This window comes from Hydra viridissima, unplaced genomic scaffold (assembly GCF_058129835.1).
Source record: "Hydra viridissima isolate aposymbiotic clone 2 unplaced genomic scaffold, HvirCarnegie_v1 scaffold_13, whole genome shotgun sequence".
Classification (NCBI taxonomy): domain Eukaryota; kingdom Metazoa; phylum Cnidaria; class Hydrozoa; order Anthoathecata; family Hydridae; genus Hydra; species Hydra viridissima.
Window position 1 is genome coordinate 374,262 of NW_028324312.1, and position 11,512 is coordinate 385,773.

At 38.5% G+C, this 11,512-nt stretch overlaps 1 non-coding gene and 2 pseudogenes across 1 annotated transcript; 2 read left to right on the forward strand and 1 right to left on the reverse strand.

The window, feature by feature from the left end:
- Positions 1 to 1,089: 1,089 nt before the first annotated feature.
- Positions 1,090 to 1,323, forward strand: LOC149879733 (U2 spliceosomal RNA; annotated as a pseudogene).
- A 5,687-nt stretch (positions 1,324 to 7,010) lies between these two features.
- LOC149879734 (U1 spliceosomal RNA) lies at positions 7,011 to 7,148 on the forward strand (annotated as a pseudogene).
- Positions 7,149 to 8,582: 1,434 nt separating this feature from the next.
- LOC149879735 (5S ribosomal RNA) lies at positions 8,583 to 8,701 on the reverse strand. The gene has a single exon (XR_016446578.1). It is a non-coding gene; the product is annotated as a 5S ribosomal RNA (ribosomal RNA).
- Positions 8,702 to 11,512: the final 2,811 nt, after the last annotated feature.

Here is an 11,512-nt window from a genome sequence, read left to right on the forward strand (position 1 = left end):
TAAATTTTTTCATTTTCCATTTGTCATTTGATATTTTGTCAGTGGATGTTTTAGGTCACTTTTTAAAATTGTTTTACCTTTTTGTCAGTAAACATTTAAAGTGTTCATTTCTTGCAATAACTAAAGTATCTGAAAAATATTTTCTTGCTACTCAGTTTAAATTCTTAACTTAATTTGCACCATCCCAATTTTTAAACTTTCAAGCTTGTTTTTTTAGACTTTGTGAGGAATTACTACTTGGGAAAGGATCGAGGCTAATGACAAGCAAGTCCTCCTAAACTCTGCTGTTTCTTGGCGACCCTGGTGATGAATTAAAGTACTGTCATTACAACAGTTGAAAAGAACATTTAAATACAGAGGTTCTCAAAATGCTTTTTGACAGAGAAATCTGTCGGACGCTCATATACAGAGTTGATTTTCAGTTGTTCAACTTGGCCTTTGATCACATCTGCTGCCCAGCGTTAAATTTAAAAGCCTTTAAACGTTTTTTATGTTTTGGTTAATTGGGTTATTTTTGAAAGAAGCTTGTTATTTTTGAAAGAAGCTGGGTTATTTTTGAAAAAAAGCCCAAATGTTTTAGAGTGAAATTGATGCAGTACAAGAAAGCCATGTTTTCATCGTTGAAACTTAAAGTTACCCATCGACTTGATCATTCAAATGTCCACAAGTTTTTTCGTTGAGAGGGAGGGAGCCGGGACAAAGTCGTTGCAAAAAGTATCGCTTCTCGGCCTAATGGCTAAGATCAAGTGTAGTATCATCATCCTTACGCCGAAAAGTCGGGCACCACTAGGTGGTGTAAAAAATCCGATGAGGTGCTGGGCCAAAAAGTCGGACACCATCATTTAATGGTGTATTGATCCGAATGAGGCTCAGTGTCGAAAAGTCGGGCACCACTTGGTGGTGTAAAAAATCCGATGAGGCGGTCATGGGTGGTGTGCGAAGCTTTGGTCATGAGCTGCTAAAGTCGGGCAGAGGATCCGGGAATATTCGTTAACTCGAGTACTCGGGGGCCTCAAGGTAGATCCGTCAAGGGTTGGCTTTAACATCAGTCGACAAGACGTAAAATGGGGTGACGTAGGCAAGCGCCGAACATCCTCCCGTCCACAGCTGCCGATGGCTGATGAGACGTTAAAGGAAATAAAAAAAAAAAAAAAAGATCAAGTGTAGTATCTGTTCTTATCAGTTTAATATCTGGTACGCCGGCATAGTCCGGCTCATATATTAATCTGATTTTTGGCATTTGGTCAAGGGATCGTAGGTTTACCTCGCCCTGACCGCGGGTTGCCTCGGCGTTGCACTACTGCTGAGCGCGGCCCATACTATAGAGAAGGAAAAAAAAAAAGCAAACAAACGGGACGATGCGGTGTGCAATCGAAAACCCACAATTGAGAAGATTGGGGCACGTCCGAGGCTGCCCACACAACGGGAAAAGCATACTTACCTGACGGGGAAGTAAACCTGATCAACATTGGTCTTTTTTCTTCCGCCAGGCAAAAGATAAGAGCTATCATCATCGTAAACTACTCTCGCTGATTTTCTTCTTTCCGAAACTTCAAGAGAAATGGCTTCGTACGCCGAAACTACGAAACTTGGAGGAGCGACTTCACGTTTGAGCAAAGTGGTGGATTTCAATGTCTCCATGGATCCCGCTGAGGCTTTTAACCGAAAGTATATCGAAAATAGAGCTAAAGAACTAAACGAAAAAATTCAAGATATAGTAGGAAAAGGTAAAATATCCAGCCTCTTATACACAAACAGGGGAAACTGGATTGTAGATTTTCATAGAACTGAAGATGCTGACGCTTTTTTAAACCACGATTTCTACATCAGTAATTGTAACAAACACATCCCGAAAAGAAGACGCACAGAACAGGGATTCCTCATTACCGTAAAGTGCGATCCGCTAATTGAGGACAAACAAATTCTAGAACAAATGGTGCCCTTTATCGAAGAAACTTATAGCATCACGCACACCACCTATGACTTTGACAAAAGCGTAAAAGACGGGAGAAGACTTTTCAGAGTAAAACTAAAAGTCCAGCTAGAGAAAGTACCACACCATATTGAAATCGAGGGGATGCGTATTGCGCTGCATTTCGCTGGAAAGTCTTTCTTTTGCAGAGTATGCGGCAACGCACACCCCCCTAACACCAGGTGTACTGCTCCATCAAATGAAGCAACAATAGCTGCTCATGTATCACAAATATCACAAATACAAAAGGCGGTGGCTCTAGCCCATACAGAAAATCCAAAAAATGAGGAAAACACAACCCCCTCAAATGAAACCACTACCATAGAAGTTAAAAACAAACATGAACCACCCACAAAAACAACAAAAAAAGAAGAAACTACCAAAACAGAACAGAAAAGTGAACCGAAACAAAAGAAAAAAGATTTTGTTGAAATAGACTTTGATGTTGTATCAGATGAAGGTCTCCTAAACTTTGTGAGATCAGCAAATGACAAAATGAACCAAAGAAACAGGGACAGGGAATATAAAGAGAGCGAAAGGCGAGTCGAATTACAGAAAGAGAAAGAGAACACGACAGAAAACGACGAAACGAATGCAGAAAAATGGAAGAAAGTTGAGAAAATAATAAAAAGAAGCGCCCCACCACAAACACCACAAAAAGCGGATGTAAAAAAGAAACATCTAAATCAAAAAACACTCAACCAATCGATCGGGTGAGAAAACTTTATAAATTTTTTTTTTATTATCTCAGCGATCATACTTAGTGCGCCTTCTCTTTCCTTCTTTTTTCTTTTTATGTATTTTTTTTTTTTTTTTTTTTTTTTTTTTTTTTTTTTTTTTTTGTGTGTTTCTTATACTTTTTTATATCAAAAAAACAATAGAGATAGACGACCCATCAGGTCGACGGTACTCACCTGTTAAAAATGAGCAGCGTAAAAATTTATTCAGCAAACGTTTCTGGTTTAAAAAACGAATTTAAAAGAAAAACTGTACTGAAAAACTTTAAAAAACTTAAAAGCGATTTTATTTTCATCCAAGAAACTCACCTTAATCAAAAAGAAAATCTACATATGGCAACAGAATGGAACGCCTCTGCGTTCTTTTCTGCTGGTGGCGAGAGAACACGCGGCACCGCAATTCTATGCGCTAATTACCTCAATGAAATTTTCTTTGAGCATGCTGATGTAAATGGCAATTTCAACATTCTGGCTACTAGAACAAAGGAACAAAAATTCCTCTTAATAAATATCTACGCCACATCTGGTCATACAAAACTACAACAAAACGAAAGAAAAAATATTTTTCAAAAAATAATAAAACTATTACAAAGTTTTGATCTGAGCGAGTATTTAGTCGTCTGTGGAGGAGATTTTAACATGGTTCTTGACGAGGCCGATAGATATCCAAAACTCTATAGAAAAACGTGCGGCTCGTCACAGAGCCTAAAAAACCTCCTAAACAGATTCGACCTCGAAGATATGTGGCGTACCTTTAACATCACCAAAGAGGAATTTACTTACAGATCTACTAACAACGTGACGCATTCTAGGCTAGACAGACTTTACATCAGCAAAAGCGCAAGGCAATATGTAACAACTAGCCACGTGCCGGCGACGTTCTCTGACCACTATAATGCCATAACTGCGAAAATAACACTACAAAAAGTTGATTTCGGAAAGGAAATTTGGATCCTAAATAACAAACATTTGAAAAATGAAAACTATCAGTCGCAACTTAAAAACCTCCTTTCAAAAGAAATTGAACAAAAAAACAGTTTTGAAAACATCACCGACTGGTGGGAAGCGCTCAAAAAAGCAATTAAAAACCATGCTCAAGCTTACAGCAAAATAGAAGCAAAAAACAAAAGAAAAGAAGAATACAAACTAAGAAAAAAATTAAAAAACGCACAAAAAAAGATGCATAAAAACACCAACATGGTAATTCTTTGTAGAGAACTAAAAAACAAATTAGAATATTTTGAAAAAAATAGAGCGATAGGAGCTGCGATACGCGCAAGAATTAAATGGAGATATCAAGGCGAAAAATGCAACAAATATTTCTTAAATCTCGAAAAAAACAAATTAGCAAAATCCGTCATTACCGAAATTAATTCGGAAGCCGGAGAAACAAAAACACACTCCCGCGACATTATTGCTGAATTCGAGAATTTCTATAAAAAACTTTATAATACCGAAGAGAGAGACCTCTCAAGCCAAAAGCATTTTTTCCAAAATACTGAATCCAAAAAAATATCAAAAAACAACAAAAAAATTCTCCAAAAACCGATAGAACTTTTTGAAATAAAAAAAGCGATAATAGAACTGGAGAACAATAAATCTCCGGGATCCGATGGACTAACCGCGGAGTTTTACAAAGCCGGCTTTCCCCTTTTGGGGGAAGCGATGCTTGCTTTGTACAACTCCGTCCTAAAACACGGCGAAATGACGGAGTCACAAAAACAAGCTATAATTATATGCCTCTACAAAAAAGGAGAAAAAAAAGATATTAATAACTGGAGACCGATATCTCTCCTGAACACTGATTATAAAATACTGTCGAAGGTCCTGGCCAACAGGTTGAGACATGTCCTCCCGCAAATAATTAGCGAATGCCAGACGGCATGTATCCCGGACAGGACCATCTATGACAACCTCAGTTACACAAGAGATATCATAAAAATAGCCCATGAAAACAAAATGAACGCCTCGATAATCTCCATAGACCAGGTGAAGGCCTTCGACAGGGTGGATCGTATTTTTTTATTTGATAGCCTACGATTTTTCGGCTTCGGTTTTTTATTTACTAATTTTATAAAAACGCTTTATTACGACATATCCGCGCGCGTTAAAATAAACGGTTTTCTTTCCCAAAATATCAAAGTAATCAGAGGAGTAAGACAAGGTTGTCCCCTTTCAATGATGCTTTACAACATCCAAGCTGAAATTTTTGCGGGCTATATAAGAAAAAACCCAAAAATAAAAGGAATTATGATTAACAAAAATGAAACAAAAATACTTCAATATGCTGACGACACCAACTTCTACTTGACCGGAGACGACTCAATTACCGAACTTGGACACGCACTAGACATTAATTACAGAGCTACTGGAACAAAACTGAACCGCGACAAATGCCAAGGACTGTGGTTAGGTACCAACATCACTCAAAACAAGGAGGACTACCTAGGCTTCGAGTGGGGAGATCCCTGCTTCAGGAGCTTAGGAGTTCTCTTTTCCAACAACAATGAGTACAGCGCCCACAAACAGTGGAGGGAAGAGGTAGGCAAAGTTCGAGAGAAAATCCTCAAATGGTCGAGGGTTAAACTCTCCTTTAAGGGCAAGGCGCTAATTATAAACCAGTCGCTACTCAGCGGCATGTGGCACCTTGCCTTTACCCTACCTCTACCCTGCCAAAAACTTATTACTAACCTCGAAAACATCATTCAAAACTATTTGTGGGACAACAAAAATATCAAAACAAACAAAAACATCTCAAAACTGCCGATTGAAAAGGGTGGACTCAAAATAATAAACATCAGCGAAAAACTCAAATCCATTCAAGCGAGCTGGGTGTCCAAACTTTTCAACGGCAAAAACACAGGACCTTGGCGCGACACAGCCGAACACATACTAAACAAATACAGAAACGCCGGTCAGGGAAACCTAGTTTTTCTGACCACACACTCAGACGCGACCCTCAAGACCTTACCTCTATACTACAGACAAATGATCAATGACTGGACCGAACTGACAAAATACCAAACGCATAAACACCTCACCATAGAACAAATACTGAGACAACCCATCTTCTACAACCCACATATACGCAAACAAAACAAAACTCTAACACCGACAAACAACGCAAAACGAAACGAACTGATAAAACTGGCCGACATTTCCAACGTATTCAGACCGGGCTTCCTTGACAACAGACTGATAAATCTAACCGAAAACGAACTCAAACAAATCACATCCTCCCTCCCCCCCGACTGGAAACACAAAATCGAAAACGAACATCAAAACTACGACCACAACAAAGCCGACCTGACTTTAACGGTGTCGAATAACTCAAAAATAAACATTCAAAATTTAAAACCCAAAACCATCTATAAAATTCTAATGGAAAAAGAAGTTGCAAAAACAAAAACACATTTTTTAAAATGGAATAAAATTTTCAAAGAAAACATGCTCAACACTACCGAAATGGAGTGGGAAAAACTTTTCTATAAAATACACAAAAGCCAAAAGAACAATAAAGCGAGCGAAATTAAATATAAAGCCATTCATTTTGCATTGCCCACAAACGCAATTTTTAAAAAAAGAGGCTACGTCAGTGACGACCTATGCCCGCAATGTATGAAAGAAAGCGAAAATCTACCGCACATGTTGTTCAACTGTGAAAAGGTGCAACCTTTAATAAAATACGCAGTCTCTTTTTTAAACATTTTGTATCCCAAAACCGAACCTTTTAAAAATACTTTTAAACTCTTTTTATTTGGACCTAATGATAGCGCGCATGAATATAAATTTGGTAACTTTATTTTTAATGAACTTTTCTTCCACATATATTGTAATAGAATGAGAGCACATCATGAGCGAACCACTGTCTCGAAAGAGAACCTCCTAAAAGAATTTGAAGGGAAACTTAAAAAAATAATAAATACTGAATACCAAATAGCAAAAGAAAGTAACACTTTAGAGGAATTTTTCAAAGAAACAAAAAACATTTGGAACGATGAAAATAAACTAGAAATAAAATTGAAACTGAGTAGTTTTTTGCGATGATCTTAAAAAGCTCTTATTCGTTGAAACCTTTTCGTTTTTCTTTTTTCTTTTTTTCCTTTTTACTTTTGGTTTTGGCCTTTTACTTTTTATTTTTTTATTTTGAATTTTTTTGGCCATGTTCTGTTCGCCGTCATGATTGCCACGAGTTTATTTTTTTTTAATTTCTTTAACTTTGTTAACGAACACTCGTGTAAATCATGACTAGGGTCCGCAAGGCAACTAGCTGGAGGACCCGAAATAAAAATCATAATATCTGATCAACATGGGGCTTCTTCCAGGGTGAGGCTCTTGCATTGCACTTCGCCTGGGCTGACCCCTGCGATTACCGCTAACGTCGGTAACTCGACCGTACAATTTCTGGTAGTGGGGGCCTGCGTTCGCGCTCGCCCCCTCCTCTAACGACTTAAAAAAAAAACCTCTCCTCTCACCCCTAAGAGTCTACTGCATATTTTGAGAGGCGCATACAAAGTCTGCTATAAGTGCAAATAAATTTTATTTATTTCAAAAGTTGTTGTTTTTTTTTTTTTTGTTTTTTTTTTTTTTTGTACAAAATCAATAAAAATCTAAGAATCGCAAAGAGGCAACCAAATAAGCATAGGAGCGACGAGAATCGTTTCAACGTGACAACCAGCAAGCGTGATCGACCGGTTACAATCCCGGAAATCACTCGACGGCGGAACAAAATGTGACAGTCACAACAGTGAAAACGAGTCGCTGTAATAAAAAACAATGACGATAATAATAGTTAAAATAACAAACAGTAGCAATAAGAAAATCGATATCAATAGTGACAACGAAAATAATGACAACGATGAAGATAACAATAACGACAATAACAAAAATTAACGATAGCATCGATAAACTAACGATAATAGTAATACTGACAATAGCAACGACCACAAAAAAATAAGCATTAGCAATAACGATCTAACAGTAACAATAGTAACAACAACAGCAGCAGCAACAGTAACAACAATTGTCAACCATTTATGCATATCGCATATTGGATTCTGGTGCGGTGAAATGCATTCTTTTACTACCGTTCATTATTTTCATGAAAACAGCTCTGATTCCTACGTGTTGATCTTAGAAAGAAACGACAACGACCGAAACATTTTGGCAAGTTGACACGTCAATACGCAACGTTGCCAGAGATACGTAACGACGATTGACGAATCTTACAAATTTTTGCTCTTCAAAGCTAGTTTTGCAGTCTTTTCGTCATTTCGACAAAACTAGGGAACATTGACATCGTGCAACTTTAGACTTGCGAGGGTTTCTTTCATGGCCGCCGAGAGGACGGGGAAGATTCCCGGGTATCCCCGTGTATCTACAAACGATATTTTAAAAATCATTTTTTTAAAAGATTTAAATAGTTTTGACTTTTAAAAGATTTCATTAACTTTCGTTTTTAATTTTTAATGACTAGAGCACACTTCTATTGGTCCTGGGTATGTAATTGATCACAACGAGGGCCCCTTAAGAAAACTTCCCCTGGGCCCTCGTTGACTATGGTGGCTATAGTCCCTTTAACCGTTGCCCTTGTTGTTCAGCATCAAAACTAGCTTTCTGGCTTTTGTGCGAGGAAAAAGAGCGCCATTTTCTTTCCCTCAGAGATGCGGAGACGGAAGAAGCGCCCTCACACACCTTTCGACCAGTCGCTCCCCTTTCAATCGACACCACCCAGGCAGGGCCGTGTTTATGCATATTCTTTTGCAGGGGATGAGTTCTGTGTATCTTAGAGTCAACTGAAAAAGCAGATTTTGTAAAGAAAAGGGAGTCCCCTTTGGCGACTTTTTTTTTTTTTTTTCGTAAACGGTTGCAAAAGCCTACGGCACCAGGAGTTCCCAGGCGGTCACCCATCCAAGTACTACCCTGGCCCGACGATGCTTAACTTCCGTGATCGGACGAGAACGGGTGTATTCACCGTGGTATGGTCGTAGGCAATAGTGTACGGCTTTAATTTAAAATTTAAAGTTTCTAACGCCTTAACAATAATTTTTAACGGATGTGTGGCTATGAAAATAGCCTTTTGTGTTGTTTATACCGCCGTTTACTGGGCTGCTGGCTTTGGAACCTTCTCGTTCTTTTTGGGAAGCAACACAGCTTGAATGTTTGGCAACACACCGCCGCTCGCAATTGTAACACCTGACAACAACTTGTTTAACTCTTCGTCGTTGCGAACAGCTAGCTGTAAGTGACGAGGAATGATCCTGGCTTTTTTGTTATCGCGTGCAGCATTACCAGCTAACTCTAAGATTTCGGCGGAGAGGTATTCCAAAACTGCAGCTAAGTAGACCGGTGCGCCTGAACCGATGCGATTGGCGTAATGCCCTTTGCGCAAAAATCGGTGAACGCGACCAACAGGAAACTGAAGACCCGCTCTAAAAGATCGAGTTTTTGCCTTGGCCTTAGCTTTTCCTCCTTTTCCACGTCCTGACATTTTATTTTCTAACACAAGCAGAGACAGACAGACGGACCAGAGATCTCGTGCGCCTTTTTTTTATTTTAAACAGCAAAAAGTTTGCTATTCTTATCAAAATAGAGTGGTCTCAAAGTCAACCTTTTTTTAACCAATAGTAAAAAAGAAATAAACGATGCTCAAACAACTTAATCTTTTAAGAACCAATAGAAGTGCATATGACGCAAGAGTTTTCAAGTTGGAGGCTACAACTTTATCTTAAATTAAATCCAGTTGCAATGCAATGAAAACAAACGAAAAGAATTTTTACTGTTAGGCCCGTCGAAATGTCAGACGCACAAAAAACCGGAGGAAAACAAGCGCCAAAGGTGGCGAAAAAAGGCGAGAAGCGCGCCGGTAAGAAAGGTGGTAAAATCGCTGGAACTGGTGACAAGAAGCGCAAGAGAAAGAGACGAGAGTCTTATGCCATTTACATTTACAACGTCCTGAAGCAAGTTCACCCTGATGTCGGTGTTTCTTCTAAAGCAATGAGCATCATGAATTCTTTCGTGAACGACATTTTCGAAAGAATTGCTTCTGAAGCTTCGCGGCTCGCCCTTCAAAATAAGAAATCTACGATCTCTTCGCGTGAAATTCAAACCGCCGTGCGCCTTTTACTTCCCGGTGAACTTGCTAAACACGCAGTGAGCGAAGGCACCAAGGCTGTTACCAAGTACACCAGCAGTAAGTAGATCAAAATCCGCTCAAACGGCTATTTTTATAGCCACGCATCTTTTAAAAACATTAGACGCATTAACGAAATAGGTTCAAATGAAAATATCTGTTGCAATCGCTATATTTAATTGTGCAAACAATGCCAAGTGCAGAATAGCTAAACTAGCTGCTAAAATAAAACACTTAAACTGCTGCATCCGTCCTAGGCTATGAACAACTTAAAACCTTTTTTTTTCTTCTTCAAAATTGCTCTCAAACTCCCCTTTTCTAGAATATACATCGACCTAAAAAGCACGGAGCAGTTACCGGTGAGGTTACTGTGACTTTCAAACTCAATTAGTGTAATTGTTACTACCTGACAAAGTCCTAAATGCCGCGCAACGTTTTAAAGAAATGTGTACCTATGAAAATAGCCGTTTGATGAAGGATTGAGCAGTACAGGTTATTTCTTGTCCACTTTTGCGGTGGCACTCTTTGCAGCGACTTTCTTCTTAGGTGCTGTTTCAGCTTTCTTTACCGCGGGTTTTTTAGCAACCGGTAGCTTGGCGCTCCTTTTTAACTGGAGCGCATGAAATAGCACCAGCGCGACTAATCTTAGTGAGAGCAGTTCTACTTTTGAAAGTGTATGAGCAACGCTGGCTTCTAAAAATCCATTAGTCGATTGTCGCTATACCTATGCTGCCACGCAAACTCAATAGTGGTGGGGATCACAAACACGCAAGATAGTACGACTGCAAGAATATTTAATGCGTTGGCAAAGTGTTCAAAGTATTCAAATGTTGTCAGCAAAATTGTTACATCAACGGGTAAAGAAAACTGACGTTCTGTAAAGCTATCAAAATGTATCAAGGTGTAGAAAAAGTCTAATTAAAACAGTTAATAGTACCGCTGTCATTTTGTAGATGATTTTTTATGGATTATGTTAGTTATGGAAAAATAATTGGTGCATGAAAGGGTCAATGGGATAGTTACGAAACTACAAATGTTGTTAATGTTTGTAAGAAAATAAGACCGAGGAAGTAGACACAGTGTAATATCGTCAGTACAAATCATAATCTGATCACAATCGGAAAAAAAAAGAAGAAGAAGAATACAGTTTTGTTTGTAAATTTTTTTTTAATGACTCATAAAAAGGCTTGGGTACTAGTGATAACCCACAAGCTCTAAAATATCTAAAAAGATGCACTGTCTTCCGACCAGAGTTTCGGCACGGAAAAAACACATACTACAATTTAGTCACTGTGTATTAAGGTATGCATCAAATACTTGCCAATCGCATTTCGTTCATTTCGGGGTTTCGGGAAGGGGAATGATAAAAAAAAAAAAGAAAGAATTCGCAACTGAGCGTCCGCGGTGCACCCATCTTACTAGGCTGCGCGAGTAAGCAGAAACCGTTACTATGCTCTTAGCTAAACCAATGATATTTATACTAACTAGATGTAAAACTTCAAATAAATTTCGTAAGAAATTGTGAAGCAAGTTTTTTAAGTTTTTAAAGCCGGTAGCCTCTTTATTTAAACTGACAATAATTCGTTTGTTTTAATCGATGTTTTTATGATTCTGGCTGGCAAAAAAAAACTTGCTTGGCAAAAAAATATGCTTCACTGCGAAAGCGCGAGT